The sequence below is a fragment of the Ptiloglossa arizonensis genome, chromosome 2, assembly GCF_051014685.1.
Source record: "Ptiloglossa arizonensis isolate GNS036 chromosome 2, iyPtiAriz1_principal, whole genome shotgun sequence".
NCBI lineage: Eukaryota > Metazoa > Arthropoda > Insecta > Hymenoptera > Colletidae > Ptiloglossa > Ptiloglossa arizonensis.
The window spans coordinates 8,173,787-8,193,651 of NC_135049.1; the positions used below are offsets into that span (position 1 = coordinate 8,173,787).

General features: G+C 33.9%; 1 protein-coding gene across 1 annotated transcript in view; it reads right to left on the reverse strand.

The window, feature by feature from the left end:
• LOC143155163 (uncharacterized) overlaps positions 1-15,538 on the reverse strand; it is a 78,563-nt gene extending 63,025 nt beyond the window's left edge. Inside the window, exon 1 of the mRNA XM_076327585.1 lies at positions 14,828-15,538. The gene's annotated coding sequence lies outside the window, so the exon portion shown is untranslated. The remainder of the gene's footprint in view (positions 1-14,827) is intronic.
• Positions 15,539-19,865: the final 4,327 nt, after the last annotated feature.

A 19,865-nucleotide genomic window follows, 5' to 3' on the forward strand; every position in this document is an offset into this window, starting at 1 on the left:
TTATCATAAGATTAATTCATCTTCTTACCATCAGAGAAATCTTGTGTTACAATTAGTATTAACTTCACGATTAGAGCTTCTTTTAGTCTTTTCTCCAAGTTCGCTGTACTAATTTGAATCGTGCCTTCAAACAATGCCTATGTTAAATCAGTTTTGTCAAATTCTATACAATAATGACGGAAAAATAGAAAAGATTTGTTTAACTGTAACAACTTAAGTTAGAATATAAGAATTATTACTGATTCGGCGAACAGTGATACCGCGAATCATGCTATCTGATTAAAGATGAACGACAAAACACAAAGTGTCAATGTTGAACATTGAACAAAACTCTAGCATAGGATAAAGTGCTGTGGCGAGTTCAACTGTAATTTTAAATATTAACCACAGTGTTATCGCTCACATCCAAGTTACCTTTGGATATTTGAAAGCCAAAATAGAGAAAATTACCTCAATGCTATCAAATTTCATCATATGTGATTCAAGTGTTGCTTTATACCCCAAAGTAGTTCTTACATTTTATAGAATATTTAAAAGTATGGTATTGGAGGAAAAGAGGAGTAAAACAAAGGAAACAAGAGTGTCATTTTCAATAAACAGAGAATCAGCTGCTACTTAAGACAGGAATAAATCATTCATAATTTTTTGATACTTTAAATAGTATTCAGAATGTACTACTTGGAAGTATACTTAGAATATGTGTTGCGATTACGTCAAATAACACTGTCATAACTACCTTGGAAATTTTAATGTTACAGGAATTAGATTTCAATTCTATTATACACTGTGGGCCAAAATTCGTGGTACAAATCAAACTAAAAAGATTGCCTCGAAATAAGACAAAAATAAAAAATAACAAAATTGCATTGGAGGCTTCGTTTTGAAAATCAATCTATATAGTGTGCATGCACATAACTAGCGTTAGGAATTTCACAACAGACAGGTACTGTGATTGTTTTTGTATAGTATTCAATGTCAGGCACTGTTTATTATCAATACTTATAGTCAAAATGCAAAAATCATATCTGTATACTCATTATCGATGTATCACATTATGTCGCTTATTCGACAAAAACTGGTAGTTACTGTCAGTATCGTAAATGATAATCTTGATAGTAAACAGTGCCTGACATTGAACACTATTCAATAACAATCACAGTAACCCTCTATAGTGAAATCTGTAACGCCAGTTATCAGTCAGATGCAAGTACTAGACAGATTTTCAAATGCATTTTTCTCGAAAATGAATCCTCCAATGCAATTTAGTTATTTTATATTTTCGTGATATCTTCAGCTGTACAATCTTCTTGAGCCAAGATGCGTGTACGATATTTTCACCATTACCCTTACAATTGAAATTAATAATGTAATCGATACATTTAACGTTACAAATAATCGACTAGAATTTAAAATTGAAATATAAGAGAATAAAAGCATCACTTTCCTTTCTACACTTTTCAATAATAACGATAAAATTGTTACTAATCAATATTTGAAATCCACTGTTTCCAGTTGATTGATAAACTTCGCATCGAATAACCCTATACGACAAAAAATTGCAATCACTGTATTTACAATCACATATTCATCATGATGCTCGACTTTCATAATGTGGGGCAAGTTTCCAGCATACTTGGACAAATAACGTCCGAGATCGGTTAAACCACGCTTACCACGAGCAAAGGAACCGTAGCGGGATAACCAATGAATATGGAGGGTGTCTGTGTGCAGATGAGGGTATTTTCACTGCTAGCAGTAGAATTTCAACAACGACTGCGAATAAACGTATAAAAGGAGTTACAAATGTTACGATTTAAGTCTGTAGCACACTTAGCAACTCAACGAACAACATCAACCGGACATCGACACGTTCACGTTATTGTACTAGGTTGCTGATAAGTTTTAACGAACGACAAAACTTACTGAACAACCTATTACATACTGGATGGTCCACGCAAGTCATAACTTCGTCAAAGGAAAAAGGTAAATGGCTCGAAGAGCACTATATCTGTAGAACCTTAGATTTTTTTTCAAATTGAACAGTGCATGGGCAATTAAGAATTGCATCTTTTCTTTAAATGGAAATGCATAGTTTTTGACGCACAGATCCATTCCCCTGTCCATTCTACGTGAAAAATGATTAAAATATCATGGAAAAGAAATTATTAGTTTTCAAAATATTTTCAAGAAATGTCTTCATTGAAGAACGGAGTTTACAGTTACAACATGGTCATGAAGCGTTTGAGTATCTTCGATGAAGATATTTTTTGAAAATATCTCAAAAACTAATAATTTTTTTGCCAAGATATCTTGATAATATTTCGTATAATGGACAGAGGAATGGGCCTGTGCAACAAAAAATATGTACTTTCGTTTAAAAAAAGAATGCAATTCTTAATTGTACATGTTGAATTTAACAAAAATCTAAGGTCCTACGGATGTAGTGCTTTTCAAGTCGTTTACCTTTTTCCTTTGACATCTCTTCGTAAATGCATTATTAACGGAGTTATGACCCGAAACAGTTGCATGGACCACCCAGTAGAGTCGAACCTTTTCAATTCGAAAGTTTCTATGTATAAGTCAACGCTTTATTCATTTCCCTTGGCAAAATCTCCATACAATATTATTTTTCTTTATGACTTTCTTTATTATTTATTATTCTTAATTATTTCTTTCCAATATTTGAGAAAATGAAACCGCCACTTGTCATATATCGAGGGTCGGTCAAGAATTTGTTCTTAGAAGTGAACACGTATCGTTGATGCGTGAGAAGTTGGCCAGAATCCTGTAAACTAATATGGAGTCCTATAAGCACAGAGAAAAGAGTCATCACTTGCATCACTCGTGACGCAACTGCAACGCCCCTATACAGACGTACTCTTACTATTGACTGATGTAAGTTAGGCACATGTAGAAGTCTACCGCGCGACGAGGAACACGAACGAAACAAAACACGACAAAGTGAGATGCAAAACGTATCTAACGATGAGATGCATTCGCAAACTTTCTCGTTGCATGCCATTTTGCCGTGTTCTGTTTCGTTCGTGTTTCTCGTCAAGCGGTGGACTTCTACGCTTACCCAATTTAGCCAATAGTAACAATGTGCTTGCGTAGAATAATGCGAATGGACAATATTCGCTTTTCCCCGTTTAGCTAATAGAACAGTGACTAAATTCTTGGGCGCCAATAAATATGCGTCAATATACCAAACGCATATCACTGTGTCAACAGTGATTTGTATATTTTTAAATATTGTTTATTGTATCTTTATAAGAGTGCATTAATCGATTTTCGAATTTCTTCCAATGAAAATATGAAATCTGAACAGGACCTCGTTCGAACTATTTCATTATAATTTATTCCAATTATTATCCAAAATTTCCGACTACATATAATTAAAGATATTCCAAATAAAATCATTAACCTATTGGTAAGACTAGAAAAGTTTCTAGATTTTAAATTCACTACTGTCGATCTTTGAAGTTGAAACACAGGTAGGAATGATTTGCTACGTTTTATCACTACGTTTCATCAGCGTTACTGTATTTGATTTTGACGAACGTTATGCAATTGCAAACAGTTTTAGACAATTTGGATTTACCTACGTTGAATAAAAATTCTGAAAGTGTATCTAGAGACTGTTGCCGATATCGATTTAGAAGTAGGTCGAATGGAATATTGTAGTCGAATATGTCGATACAAATGGCACTTTATTTAATGAATTTCTCAAATCTGACAACGAAGTACTGTGTACCTTCTAACATAGGTACACATATTTGAATGTTGATAGAATCACAGTAATAAATACGGGTTAAGAAATCGCAACCTTATAGCCAAACAAATAATGTTATAAGCAATGACTACATTAATAGATTGCTCAATAAATTTTGTCGTTCGATAAGAAATGGAACTATTAAGTTTGTCGTTTTATTTTTCTAAATATGGTACTACTGTTTGATGAACATTTGTGAAGTTTCAAGTAGATCTGTCGACACAAGTTAAAGTGTCATAGTATTTCTTTTACAATGGAAAAAACGACAAAACTTTTTGAACAACCTAGTGTATCACGTGATTTTCATCTACTATATAAATAGTATAGTACTGTTCAATAAGTCTTATCGAACGACAAAATTTATCGAGCAACCTTGTAGGTACTATTAAATAAGTTTTATCGAACGACAAAACTTATTGAGCAACCTATTATATCTGAAATGTGTGTGTTCGTATTGTCTCAACGATGAATGTGAAAATGATTATCAATGAATCCAAATTCCTACTTTTATATTTAAAATATGTTCTATAATTAATTACCATACAGATGAAAGGAAATTAATTACAGATACATGATTTATTGACAACGTTCTATAACATTAGTCTTTCTTAAGCCTCATTGTAGACTTAATCTGCAACGAATGACACAGATTCATGGCAAAATTATCATCAGTTACAAATTTCTTGCAATTTTCTTTCAAATAAAACAATAATGATATCATTATGGAAAAAGAATAGACATTTAACAATTATAAACATGTCTACCCACAGACCTATACGAAGCAGATAATATTTTAGTCTAGAGGATGTATAAGTACATCGATCATACGTTATTAGAATAGAATAGTTTAGTATTCAAATTCCTATTATCATTCGGTGCAGCTTTTCTTTCAATATTTCTAAGAGTTTTCGTTTTGTTTTATATTTTCTGTACATCATCTTGGCTAGTTTTCTTAGTTCATTGTGATATTTTTCTTATTTCTGTTATTTTTATGTGTACTTTAATGTATGATTTACTATTAAGGGGCTTTGTTTTGGTATATGAATATTATTCCTATTTGTATACTTTGCATAAAACGCCTAATGTTTGGTCCAAATTATCGTGAGAAACTCTTCAAGCAGGAAGAGAACATGCCTCGAGTTTCAATGAGACCCAGGAGAAGCATGAAGCTCGTGTCTCAAGTGACTTTGGCAAGATCTTCTAGGCGTGCTCAAGAGAACCTAGCCTAGACCGAGAGTTACATTTGCGGTAACAGCAAGTTTATCTACCATTAATAGGCAACACACGTGGACATTTCAAAGAGCAACTCGATGACCATCGTTTGCGTACACTAAACTCTACGATCCTATGGGTGTATTAAAATACACCGCAGCACAGGATACGTATTTTCGAAATCATTTGCCATTTATTTTCCGAGACACAGGTACACGGATACATAGATAGACAGCAAAGCCTTTTATTTTACATGTAATTAAGCTGAACGTATTTCAATCCACTTTGTTCATTTCACGAGTCAATCATTTCTTATTTATCTATCACTGTTACATTTTTGTGTTTTAATCGACAAGATTGAACAGAGTTGCAATGGATGGTATTTTACAAAATTAAATACTCGGGATCAAATTTTAACCCATTTATATTGTTCGAGAGTGTGACGGTGAAAACCTTCGACTTAATTTTTCAAAAAACGAAAAAAGATTCTCGATAATAATTTATTATATCTGATTGTTCATTGGTATATACATAGTGATGATTATTGTAAAAAATTGAAGGAAGTGATTGTTAAAATAATTAATAAAAAAGGAAAAAACATAATAATCATGTACAATACATAAAAGTCATAAAAATAACATAAAATTTTTTTAAATACCAAAATAACAATGGCTGTTCAAATAGACTCAATCTTAAGGGGGGACACCACCCTGATGAGTCAGAAAAATTGAATTCTTTTTCTTATTTTCTTAAGGTTTAAAATGTGTAGAATGTATAAATAAACTTGTTTTACGTTTTCCTCGAAACTATATTTTTCAACCTGACCGACACGAAATCTCCGGAATTACACATCCGATTAACTTCAAATTTGATAAAGCTATTCTACATAGAGTATTCTACAATATAGCTTATGATTTTTTTAATATGTTAATTATTTAATTTTTTACAAACGTTTAAAGTCATTTTTTTTAGAAAGGGGGATAAAAATGATTGTTTTTGCTTCAAACTTCGACGATTTCGACAATTATTAAAATTTTCAAAGAATCGTACGCTACATTTTAGATAATAGTTTATGAATCGAGCTTCACCTCAGTAACTTTCATTTGTAATTCTTGAAGGGCCAAAAAGAACAAATGAATTATTTCTGTACCAGAAATCCTTCAAGGGACACAACGTAATTTCGTAAATTGTTCACCTGAAGATAAAGAAACTTATAAATCTCATCTTCGATACAATATCGAGTCTTATATGTTGAGTGTGATTTAGCAAACACATTTTCTCCACTGTCATATACTTCTATGGTTGTGGACAAAAATTCAGCCACATAAAACTGCTAATATAATTTCTGCTGACCTCTTTGGCAAGAAATGCAATTCTCTTTTGCACGAAATTGTACACAAAAACAATACATGGGTCTTGGAACTGTTAGCACAACAAACCCTCATACTGCAAGAACAACGGTAAGTATTCGATAAGATATACTCGTAATTTCATTAATGAGACTCTACCCGATGAGGATGGCTACCCAACTTATCAACGAAGGAAGAACTACTTAAGACAGATAACATACAGAAGCAACACTTCGATCAGAACCTTTGATGTTCAGATCCCCAATTTGAGGGACATTGAATATATATACCAATGCAGCATAGCCAATTTTAGTAGGTACACCTTGTACAATTTCAACGAGCAAAATATTAAAGTAAATACTCCTTATAGATGCAAGAAATGCCAGTTAAATCAGCGTATACGCACAATTTGAGAAAGTAGCCTCACGTTTGTTCTCTTCTTAATTATTTTCAAACACAGAAAATATACCATAATTTTTTAAAAGTTACATACCTTTAACTTCTGTTTCTTATCAAAAAAAGATCAACGTTAAGCAAGAAACAATTGTACGAATATAACGATATATTACAATTATATGTTATTGTATAAAATAAAGTTAAAAATTCTATATTATTAAGATTTTATACGAAAATTTTCATGTAATAAACAATAGATTTATTAAAGCAAGAAAAGAATATATGCAATCACACCAGATAACTGTATTAATATGTTCTCTGACATAATATTAATGTTTCAATGTTCTCAATGTACGACGCTACAAAAAATACAAGAGGTACAATTAAGCTCACACAATGTTTACGTTGTAAGATTTTTATTGCGCTAATATGACAACGTCGCTGGACACGAGCACTAGAGCTTTGTTTTCAGAGTACGTCATCCCTTAGGATTCTCATTTGTCAATTTACGTACATGCCCATTGAAATGTGTGCTGAAAATGGAAGACACACTGTTACCCCTAACATGCGGGACAACACGATGACAGTACACAACATATGTGTTGTTCTACATTGCCCCATGCTGTCGCGTTGCTTCGATGCTCGCATAAATGTTGAGTACTGCCACTCGGTACGGATAATCGAACACATAAGTCAATAAAAATTCATATCAAAACATATTCTTCGTTCAAAATGATAGTCGTTACATAAGTACACTACCACCTCGTTAGAACATTCATAGATAATCAAACATATAAATGAATAAAAATTCAAATCAAAACACATTCTTCGTTCAAAATGAAAATCGTCACTTAAGTACACTACCACCTCGTTAAAATATACACAATCGGGTCCGCTCGAACCCTTTTATCGAGGTACAGTAGCAAATTGATTTTTCTAATCGACTTTTTGTACCTTGAGCAGAAATCCAGAGCTAGAAAATGACAAAAACAACGAGCACGTTTCTTATTAGAGGTGTTCGAGCTTCAAAGGAATGGCGCATGCGTATAGCTGTGGTAATCATTAAAGCATGTTAAAAACTTTTATATTTCTCATTGTATCTTTATAAGAATTTTACAGATCAATAAGATTGATAAATTAATGAGATTTTCCCGGTGAAAATAAGGCTAAACGCGACTCCATTCGGACTATTTTTACTTGTAAGTTACACAAATCAGTTGCATATAATTAAAAATAGTTCGTATAACATCGTGTTTGGTCTCATTTTTACGGAGAGAATGCTTTCGTGCAGATACAGTGAGAAATATACAAATTTTTAGTTCACATTAATAGCTGTTTATATCGATACTTTCAAATTCGATCAGTCAATTTTTAAATTCACCGGCCACTCGAATTGACGAGAAGATATAATGAGAAATATACACATTTTCATTAATAATGAACACGTCGATACATATATGGTATCATTTTAAAATGTCAACTATTCGGTGCCACCTCGCTCATTCTCGACGTAACCCATTCATAAGAAAAAATTGTATCGATACTTAAATAACATAATTAAAATTTACGTAACTTTATAACAATCATACACGTATTTTTTGCTGTCTGAACCTGTATAATCGGTATTTACCAGATTTACAGGTTATATATACTAGGCCTTTGTTTTCTCTTTTTTAACTTTTTCAAGTTTATTTAACTTTGATATATTTTTAGGTTTTCCTAATACATTTTAAAATGTGACAGATACATATGAAACTATTTCATATTACTATTCTGCGTATAAAAAATGGCATGTGTATTGGATCAGATGTTCTAGTCAGCTTTTGTACGACAAAATGACTCAATCAGTCCACATTCTACAATACTTACGCATAAAACTATTTACATTCCTCTTAATCCGAGACTGGTTTTGTCTCCCTACAATACCAATCAGGTGTCTCTTGTTGCAACAAATTAGCCATTTTAACATACTAAAAACAGAATGTTTCTTAAAGTCTTACTTACGTTTCGAAACTAAAACAATTACAGAATACCTTACCTCCTTTGTTCTTTCAAGAATCGTAAAATACATAGTCGTAAATTTCAATTCAATATGACGTACAGAAATTTCATTTTGCTACATTAAAAACAAATATTCATTAAACAGCAGATTTCCAACAAACGTAGCCGACTATTGTACGGATATAGGATAAACATTATAAACAAATAATTTCCGAATGTTTCTACAAAACCTAAAACTTTGGTGTTACATATTCCTACCTTTCTTTCTAAAACATCCGTGTCGAACAAAAACATTTCTAACCACTCGTGAATTCAGAGTAAAAATAGCTCACCGTTTTGTCTTTGCAAAACCGTTGAGAATAAAGTTAGTAAAAGTAGTTTTGTGATTATTTTATTAATTTTGTTTACTGTGTGTACACCATATTATATTCTATCAAGAGTCATAAAGAATTTGTTGAGAAAACTTTTCTGCAACACCAACAATTCTAAAGATAGCACGAAGGAGTGAAACTTTGTAAGATAATTCCACCCCGCAAACTTCTATTTCAGCAGCTGAAAGAGTACTATTGGGAAACGAGAAGATGAAACACTATCGACAAGCTAAACGACGCAAAGGGCAAGGATAATTCTTAACGACCGGACTGCATAGTAGTAGGATTTTCAAATATCAGAGGATAATTTAAAAAATTCGAATTAGTATAATTAATAACACGCCATAAACGAATTGAAAAAACAAACAAAATAATAGATCCAGTGGAAAAGACGTTTTGTCTTTTAAATCAACTTTATTGTAACTTTATTGTAATTTATTGTAAATCAACTTTAACATTCTACAGACTGCAATCTTTCTCGAGCAATAGATTCGGTAACGCCAACCGACTGAAACAATATTTTTGCAAGCATACTGAGAAAATAGAACAAAAATATTGGGACACAGATAATTTGTTAAAAATAGCTATAAATAATCTACCGTTAAATATTGAAGACACAGATTCAGCGGAAGGACCAGACAGCAACAGTTCTTGAGAAGATTCGTAGGATAATTAGTTGTCCTAACTATTAATAATTAGTTACGAGTAGCCCGATCCCATATCACGTGAAATACCAGTACCCGCTGTTGTTGAATTGAAATATGTTACGTTCCGAAAAAAATTCTTCTTTTTTCGCTGATCGGTTAGTGTATTTTAAATCAACATCCCATTTGTACACGCCCGCACGCAACACCATCGGCTGCTAACCAATATCGACGAGGTCCGCGCAGTTGTAGCTGGGAGGTTAATATTCTAATTTGATGTCTACGCCAATGTGATTCACTTTTCGTATACCTCACTTTATCGTATTTTCTTTCGTTTGCATTCTTTAGTACTACGAGGGTAGTTCCAGAAGTATCCGATCTGACGTATAGATGACAGTAGTTGTTCGAAACGAATGACTAAGGGAGAAAGTACCGACCTTACAAAGCTTAAGTTTGAAGGTTGACGACGCTACGTTGTTCAGTATTTGTTTGGCAGTTACCAATAGTGAACGCTTTCAGTGAATTTGTAAATATGGAAACAATTGGTTATCGTTATACGATACGATACTTTTATTTGAAAGACCCCAACTGATATCAAAGCAAAGCTAGATTCTACTTTGGGGGAGTCTGCTCCTTCGTTTACAACAGTAAAATACTAAGTGACAGAGTTTAAACGAGGCCGTACGAGCTGTCAAGACGAACATCGCAGTGGTCGACCAAATGAGGTGACTACGCCTGAAATGATGACCAAAATCCACCAAATGGTATTGGATGAACGTCGATTGAAAGTGCACGAGCTAGCAGACATGGTAGGCTTATCAAAAAGTGCTGTACATCGCATATTGACTAAAAATTCGAACATGAGAAAATTGTACGCAAGATGGGTGCTGCGATTACTCACAATGGAACAAGAACAGCGTCGTGAGGATTTCGATCGAGTTTGAGTCTGTTAAGGTTGAGTCCGTTTGTTAAGGTTTCACAGCAACATAAAACCGAGTTTTTGCATCGATTCTTAACCATGGATGAAACATAGGTTCATCCTTTCACATCTGAGACGAAGGAACAGTCGAAACAATGGACTAAAAGGAGAGAAACAGCTCCAAAGAAGGCGAAGACAGTTCCATCTGTAGGCAAGGCTATGGCGTCAGTGTTTTGGAATGCGCGTAGGAGAATTTTCATCGATTATCTTCAAAAAGGAAAAACAATCAACGGCGAGTATTATACGAACTTATTGCAGCGTTTCAGTGATGAAATCGAGAAAGAATAGCAGCATTTACACCAACATTTCAAGACAATACGCTAGTTCACATATCCGTTATCACGATAGCCTGATCTTGGTTGGTGTTTAAGTTCGAATTATTTTCTCACGCACCCTATTCGCCAGATTTAGCCCCTTTGGATTATTTTCTGTTTCCAAACTTACCAAAATAGCTCTGTGGTAAAAGATTCGCCAACAATAAAGAGGAGGAGTCTGCGGTTGGTGACTATTTTGCAGAACTCGACGATTCTCACTATAAACAGGGTATCAAAACTATTGGACGTCGTTGAGAAAAATGTCTCGATTTAAAAGGAGACTATGTAAAGAAATAAAGATATTTTTTCCCAAATTTTTGATGTTTTCTTTGTTAAGTCGGGTACTTCTGGAACTACCTCCGTATGTAATGAACAGAAAACATGTTCGACTTAACCAATAATAACCAAGAATCTGAAAAGTGGAAAGAGCTAGGTGGAGCAGGTGACCGATTCCCTTTGCCCCTTGTGTCGTTTAACTTGTTGGTAGGGTTTCATCTTCTCGTTTCCCAATGCTACGTGTCCCTTGTTTTTGGCCGCTTCACAGACCTGCAAAGTTTTATCAAAATCGTCGTCGAACATTTCGCGGATATTTCTTCTAAAATAAGATATGACATCGTTTATAGGTCGGTACTTTATTGTTTCATTGTTTACTATTTCTTCTTCGTTCATTATTGATCTCCGTGTGTTGTGTTCACCAGCATTCGTTCATTTATTTTTATGAGTGTTGTATTCATGCAACTTCGCACCATGAATTTTTAACACCCTAATATATGATCTGAAAAAATGTTGCACAAGCTACAAAAGGTATGCAATATAAAAATACTGTATCTTGTAAACGTTGAAATAAACAGATCTTAAAGAATGAACGTAGTCAGTAAGACACCAACATGCAATGGCGAAGCACTGTATAGATAAGGTTAGAAAAGTCTACGATAAATAATCCAATAGAGTAATCACACTTAAGATAGCGACGAAGTGAAATGTAAAGTTAATACTATAGTTACCGACCTCTAACCCGTAAAATAAACTTCTCAAATATATACATACTTTTCGCGCAAACTACTAAGAAACTTATACGAAACAATGCGTTGACGTATCATGAAACTAACGCCGTGTAAAAGATTCGACTATAATAGAATTTCAACTATAGCAGAAAATAGATGTCCGTGACAGAATATTCCCATTGAAAAATACAAATTTCACCTAATAATTCTGAATTATCGACTCCCGAAATATTCATACGTGAAAATACTTGAAACTTGAAACCGGGACTCTCGAAATCGAAAGCTCCGTCGACGTTAAAAAATTCAGAATTAAGATATCCTTCGCATTTTCAAAACACGTTCGAGTAATAAAAACTGAATGGTCGAAATTGAAGGCGCTATCAACGATTACAGATAAGATATCGATAGTGCGAGAAGGAATACATGAAATAAAATATTCATTCAGTCGCGAATGATTTTTCAGTTGAAATACACCACATACTATTTTTAACTACACTTTTGAGTTCGATATTATTTCAAAGACACATTATAAAAAATCGATCAAATTCGGTAGTAATTACTAAAAATTCATATTTCACATGAATTTAAGTATACGTGGACACGTGTAACTGTCGACTCCGAACATTAAACCGTATAATTCTTAATACTCGAGATACCCGTGTATTTTTATACTACATGTGTATTTTGTATTACACATAATACACTTATACATATTAACACATTTAAAGTATAAAATATGAAAGTATATAATTTTCTTTAGCAAACACTAATACTTTTGAAAATTTTTTTAAATAATTTCAAGGAAAAAACATAATATTCGTCACATTCGTTATTTGGAACCATCTAGATTGTTTTGCTTATACCATAATACAAATTTTGTACTTATTATATCATTGTATCACCTTTGAGGCAATGAAACAAGATACTTTCACGAATTTTTTAAAACGACACTGTACACCTGTTTCAAATGAAATTTAATTCTATAAATGAAATATATAATAAGCTCCAAAAGAATATTTTTCATCTTCATATTAGACGTATTTGCAAATTAAAAGTTGAACAATATTATTATTATCCAAGGTATTCCCTATCTTATGATGTAAAGAATTTTGAACATTTACAAAATTTTAGAAATTATCCCATATAAATAGAAAACAGATCATTTCACCAGTCTTGTGTTTGTTATATTTTGGAAACTAATTGCAAAAAAAGAATCGCATGGTACTGGTTAATGCTATTTAAATATTTCAGAATACCAATAAAAAACACATAGTTTCGAGAAAGACATGTTTAAAATTTGACTCAGCACATCAATACTTAATAAGAGTTTTCAATTTGACCTGTTTCATATTATTTTTAAAAGTTGAAACTATATTTCTCTCGATGTGGGTTTCCATATTATTTATCTTGTATAAAAAAAAATGGATTATTAGTTTCAAAAGTGCCGTAACCCCTTAAATTAAGCATAGGCATTCAAGTGTACTGTTTCTCATAACTTACACTGTACGCCAAAATAGATTTTAAAATGTAATTTGACCACTATTGTATGTCTACTAACGGAGCAATTTATCTGGATAAATAAATACAAAATATTAATTGCACTTAATAATGTGTAAAACGATACATTTGATTACAAACCGTATAATGAAAATAACGTGCAACATTTTCAGGAACAAATTACTTTGTTCGAAATAAACAAATATTGAAACCGATATTAACATCAAACATACATGTATGCATAAGTCTTGTAACTCGTAAACGAAATTTACGAACAAATACGAGCTGACCCACAAGTTTTCCATGCACGATTCAATCAAACAAAATCAATGTAAGTTTAACATATTTTTAATATTTTTATATTTTTACAGCAATCATCGTTATGTAGAACCACTTTGTAATGTAAACGTTACGATTGATTAATGCAAAGAATTAAACTGATCAAGAATCAGTCCAGCTTGAAAAACAAAGATTTGCGGAGTTAGTTTACTGCAATGAATGTGAAATATTTATTCACAATGTTTTACGATTACATTCATATCGGATCAACTACACGTATGTATCAGTACGAAAGAGTTCAAGTTAATGAACTGTATTAAACTTGAAAAATCTTAATATACTTGTAACACGAACTCGCATTATCGATATTTATTGATGTTTATCGATATGTATCGATAACATTGTCGTCAACAGCGCTTCTATTTCGACCGTACAGTTCGAACGAAGAAAGGAAAAGTAGCGAGGGCGATGACAACTAATGATCATCATCGAAAAGCGTTGAGAGTGGGGAGAGTGCTTACGAGCCACGCGCGTAACGCCAGTCTGACGAGAAAGAGTCACGTGGACACCGGTACGCAGAAGCAGAAAAGCCGCGAGTAACGTAGGGCTGCACACGTGTATCTACGTACGTGTGCGAGGGCAAACGAAAGCGTAGAAAAGGGTGCAACGCGATAGACGGAGGAAAAAAGAACAGGCGAGTTTGAAAGAGCGCCTGCTCAAGCTGGCCGCGTGCATTCGTCTCACTCTTCCTTACGAACTGTAACCTCTTCTCGCTCTCACTCTCTCTTTCTTTCTTTCTCTCTCTCTCTCTCTCTCTCCCCCACTCCCGTCGTCCGCACATCGTTCACCTCTCTCTGTATGTTGCACAGATCGATTCTTCTCTTTCTCCCTTACTCTATCATTTCCTCTGCTCTTTCACTCAGCTACACCCTATCTCCTTTCCCTTTCTCCGACGAATATACACGATACCACACGCACACATCGATAACACCCATGTGCGACTACTCACCCGTTCATCCTGATGGTAGATCTCCACGTTGACGGTTCCTCCCCTTGACGATGTTAGGTTAAGTGAACTCCCGCGTTTGACGTTTCTCAGTACGTACACGGTCGGCGTATTCCGTCGGCGATCTCAGCGACAACACGAGGACGCACCGAAAACAACAGGTTGCATGTGACGGCGGCACAAATATGGCGGCGAAAAAAATGACGGTTCCACCCGGCGCGGCGCGACGAAAACCGCGGCTGCTTTCGTGTACACGCGCTCGGGCCTTCTGTCTCTCTTCGCGCGTCTCCTTCCTACTTTCTACGTGTACACGTTGCGTATCTTTATCACGCGGTCAAGTAACCTTTCCCGTCGACACGTCTGTCCGCAGTCTCCGTTTTTCTCTCTCTTTCTCACTGGCTTTCTGGTTAAACTGACTCCCCTGTCTCTCGAGCACAACCGTGTTTCAGTCTTTGTCAACGAGCACACTAAATTGTCGCCGCACCCGAATACTGCTGCACTCGCTGCCGTCACCGCCTCGATCGACGTAAACGTTCGAAACGATGCGGATTACGGATTCTCGTGCGGACACACGCGATTTCTATACGAGCAAGTACACCGAAAGGAAAGCTCACCGCGGCGTTTGACAGCTAGGTGGATAGAAAGGAAGGGAGGATCTCGGAGAACACTGATCATATACACGTTAAATCGTCGTCACGAACGACAGGAGACACGCGCTGCCACTTTTGGCCCGTGGAATTTCGCGAGATAGATGTACTGTCTGGTGCGTCCAATTGCGTATACTGCCGCCATCTTACGGTACTATGATCTATTTATTTAGCGAACCAAGGTTTAGAACGTTCAATTGTTAAGAATAATTTTGTTACATATATATGTATAAATATTTTAATATTTTGTGTTAGTTACCTAATAAATCGTAGACTAGGATGTAGAATATAGTATTTGATCAAATTGATCGAACAAACAAATTTGGAGTTTCTGGGGAATATTGGTTAAAATAACACAGATAAATAAAACAAATTAAAAATTTTGTACGTTTGTATATACTAAAGGTATGTTTTAAATATTCAAAGACTCGACATATTGAGACATGCAGCACTTATACCCTGCGTAGGGCTCAAATATTGAAAATAAAAGCAAAAATATTGTTCTTTTACCAATGTAGATAAAAAAGTAATTATAATGAAACATTGGTTGTTATCAAAAATATTTTCTTCTTATAAAAAACTTGATTTTAAGAATAAATTTTATTTTGCGAATTAAATTGCTTTTACCTATTTAACTATCACTCGTCTGTAGTGAAACCAGAGACGGGGTATAGAACAGACTTGGCATCCAATAGAAAAATGTGTTATACGACTCTGGAAGCTCTAGAGTCCCCCTAACAATTCGGTGTCAAATCCAACGTTATCGATTCAGAATAGAATAAGATTCCAGCGCTATTAGCGGTAAGAATTATAACAAACAACTTCGGAAAATTTTCTCAAATCTATTAGTCGTATGAATATCAAAACATATTTTAACAATAATGCCCATCGCAAACGTGTTATAGGATAGACAAAACCTTCTATGAGGTTTAGTCTATCCAGCGAACTGAAGTACCGATCTTGCAAAAAGAGTAGTTTTACTGCGCACTCTATGCTTAAGAATGATGACTGTAGGAATTGTATTCAACCCTACGAATGAAGTCGATAAATTTAATAAATGAATAATTCTAAAATTAAACCATTTACATTACTCAAGTTACTTGTGTATTTTATAATGCATCTTAGTCCAATATCCCCAAGAAATATAAAAGATAAACCCATAAAGGAAACATTCTATTCGCTTTCTAAAATGGACGAATCGAAGACTGAAGATCCTTGTCATAAGTCTAATTGAAAGCAAAGAAATGTAACCTTGAGTATTAGAAAAATGTAATTAGTAAAAATTATTACTCGATAATTGCATTTTGCACAGATTGGACTTTGTTTTTAATTGTTTATACATTTACAATAGTACCAGTGACTATTCAGTTTGTAAGTTATAGTGTTTATTCGTTTAAAATTCAATTTGAGCTACACGTACATTGGTACGAAACAATTGGCACAATTATGCTTTGTGCATTTCGTACCAATCTAATTTGGTCTTATTTCCGAAAAGAAAGAAGCTAAGAAGCGATCGTTCAATAAATGTCTCATATGTATCAATTCCACGCTATATGCTCTCAGCTAATAAATACTATACTTGTAAATACCTCGTCGAGGCCGAGGCTGGGTCATTTCTGACCCATGCCAAAATTACACATAAACAAATTCGAAAATGTAATGTATTTCTTCGCATTTTATAAATACATTTATTATAGAGGAAAAATATATATTCGTTATAAAAAAGAATGTGTAAATTATTATAAGAAAATAGGTTCAAAAAAAGAGAAAAACCATCATATTTAGAAAATAAATCGTATTTATTAATTTTTTGCACAATTTCTATACAAAATTGTATTTTCGCGAATTCAATGATTATTACAAATCTGTCGTTGGACACTCTTTACACGCGAAAGTATATTTGTTATCGCTTTTTATACAAATATAACATCTTCCACGTTTACGCAACTGTCGGTTGGTAATTCTAAACGTACAAAAATATTCTTAAAATACTTCGACTGCTCTGTTAAATGTCCAAAAGACGATTAACGTAAGGTCTCGAGTGATCCAAGTTCGTCCTGCGAGGATAAAGTATCAAATATGCATCGCTATTGTCGCAAAGTGTCAAATGGTTTGATATATGATATCCGTTTGGTACGCTTAAGTTTGATACTAAACTCTATTTGGTACTAGTAGATAGCAGATCATAATTTGCTGGTTGGTATCGATAGTATTATATTAATTTAGTATCGTTTCCATTATTATACGTATAATTTTAATTCGATATTCATTTCTCGGATACATCGTGTGAACTTGATACGCCATTATTTACACAAAGATACAAATCAATATTGATACACGTATGAAACACTCGATGTAATCTAGTTCATTATCGTCATCACGTGTGACCGTTTACACGTTTATTTAACGTCCATGTAGTTCGTAACCCTTAACCCAGCGCTGCCTAAAGCTGACTCTAGGGAATTAAACGCTGTCTCCATTACTATCGTCGGCCGTTATTATAGTACAGAGACTGGGCTGAGTGTCTAACAAGATAGCTCTTACAATGACACGATCGTTCTAAAATCTGTACACATATCTACACGGAACAAAAATTTTCAAGGGATTAATTTCGAAGATACAATTTACGAATAAATAAGAAAATTCTTTCAAAGTATGATAGTTTTTGGTTTTCTACTGATCGCGCAGAACACAATACAGGTTCTTCATTTACAGCTCAGTAATATTTTAAGGGATAATTCTAGAGACCAAATTAAAACGAATGTCAAAAGTAACGAAATTGCGTTAGAAACTTCAATTGATGTCATAAACAAATAAAAATATGATGCTCGTTAATTTACAAACCATCTGCACGCATAAGGTAGATCAATTAGGGTAGAACCACAGACAATGTACGGAGTAGATAGAAAGTGTGTTATCTCACCCCGAAACTGTGTTACCGACTGATAATTTAAGCACTGAACTAGTGTTCTCTGTTGAAACTAGTCTAAAATGAGTTAAAACACTAAAAATGCATGTGCTTTATACAAATCTAGAGTAGAATGAACCTTTGTTATACTTGGTAAAATGTTTTTTGGGAGATTTTTTCTTAGATGCTCCCTAAAATTGTCACTGTATGAAAAAATAGTGTGCCTAAAATTTAATGCAAATTGGACATCGAAAAAAAGTGACACATCGAATTTGAAAATTTGTTTACTTTCATACCACGTTTTTACTCCAAATTTACATATAGCTTTATATATCGTTGAATTTGTATTTTTACCTTCTACAAGAATGATTGTATTGAAAAAATAATTAGCTTGAAATTTCAGAAATCGACCTTGAAATGAAAATTTCTTTTTTTCAGCGTTACGTTTTATTCGTCGAGCAATACAATTTTCGTTCAAAAAATGTTTTGATGTACTTATAAATAACGAATATATTACGCAATTTATATGTCGTTGTACCTTAAAATAAAAAAAGAAATTTCCAAACTGTAATCAAATGATTGATAATTTCGTCAAAATTTTTAACTAATATGCTTAATTATCACGTAGAATTCTTTCTGCAGACAGACATTTGTACAAGTCAATGTTGATGTGAAGCATCAAACGATTCATCGTTCAGAGATAATTTATCACCAGATGGTACCAACCTTGCCCTTGCAATACCAAAAACAAACCCATAGTCCAGGAATGACAATACCTGGATGACATCAATTAAACTTTGTCCCAGTCCCCACTCTCATCTACCGTACCCTAAAGCAAACCAACAGGATAAGACTGTATGTATATGGTTCTATATAGAACCACATGCGAATAAACCAGAGAATCTAAGTCTCTATCCTTTAATCTGAATACTCGTTGTGTTTCTTGCTAAACCTTCCTTTATCACGGTTCAACGAAGTGTTAAAGTCGAGTAGATTCACGTGACAATAGAATCTTTTCTTAATTGAAAGATTTATTTCTTTAATGATCCTTAGCTGGAATTATTTCCGTTGCAAATATTTTATTCTGCCAAGTGACACGTGAAAGGCCTGTCACATTGGAAACGTAGTTACAGGTATGTTGATTCAGAAACTACCTAGAACACGATAAGACTCGTACCTGTTTTGAAAGAAAGGTGCAGAACTGAAAGTTTAGAAGATGGATCAACGCAACAGCGTGAAACGGAAAGTGAGAATTCGATTACTGGGAATTCTTGTCATTCCGTCTAATAGTGGAAACGATCAAGTTTCTTTGATTTATTAGGAGAATGGAGATTGTCCAATAAAGTGCAAGCATTTTACTGTCGCACAACTTCGACAAACATTGGACGTTTTCAACGAGTCTGGGTTCTTCTTGAACAAAATTTAGCAAGAAATATTTTATATTTTCCCTGTGGAATTTAATTTTCGATTAATATTTTACACAGTG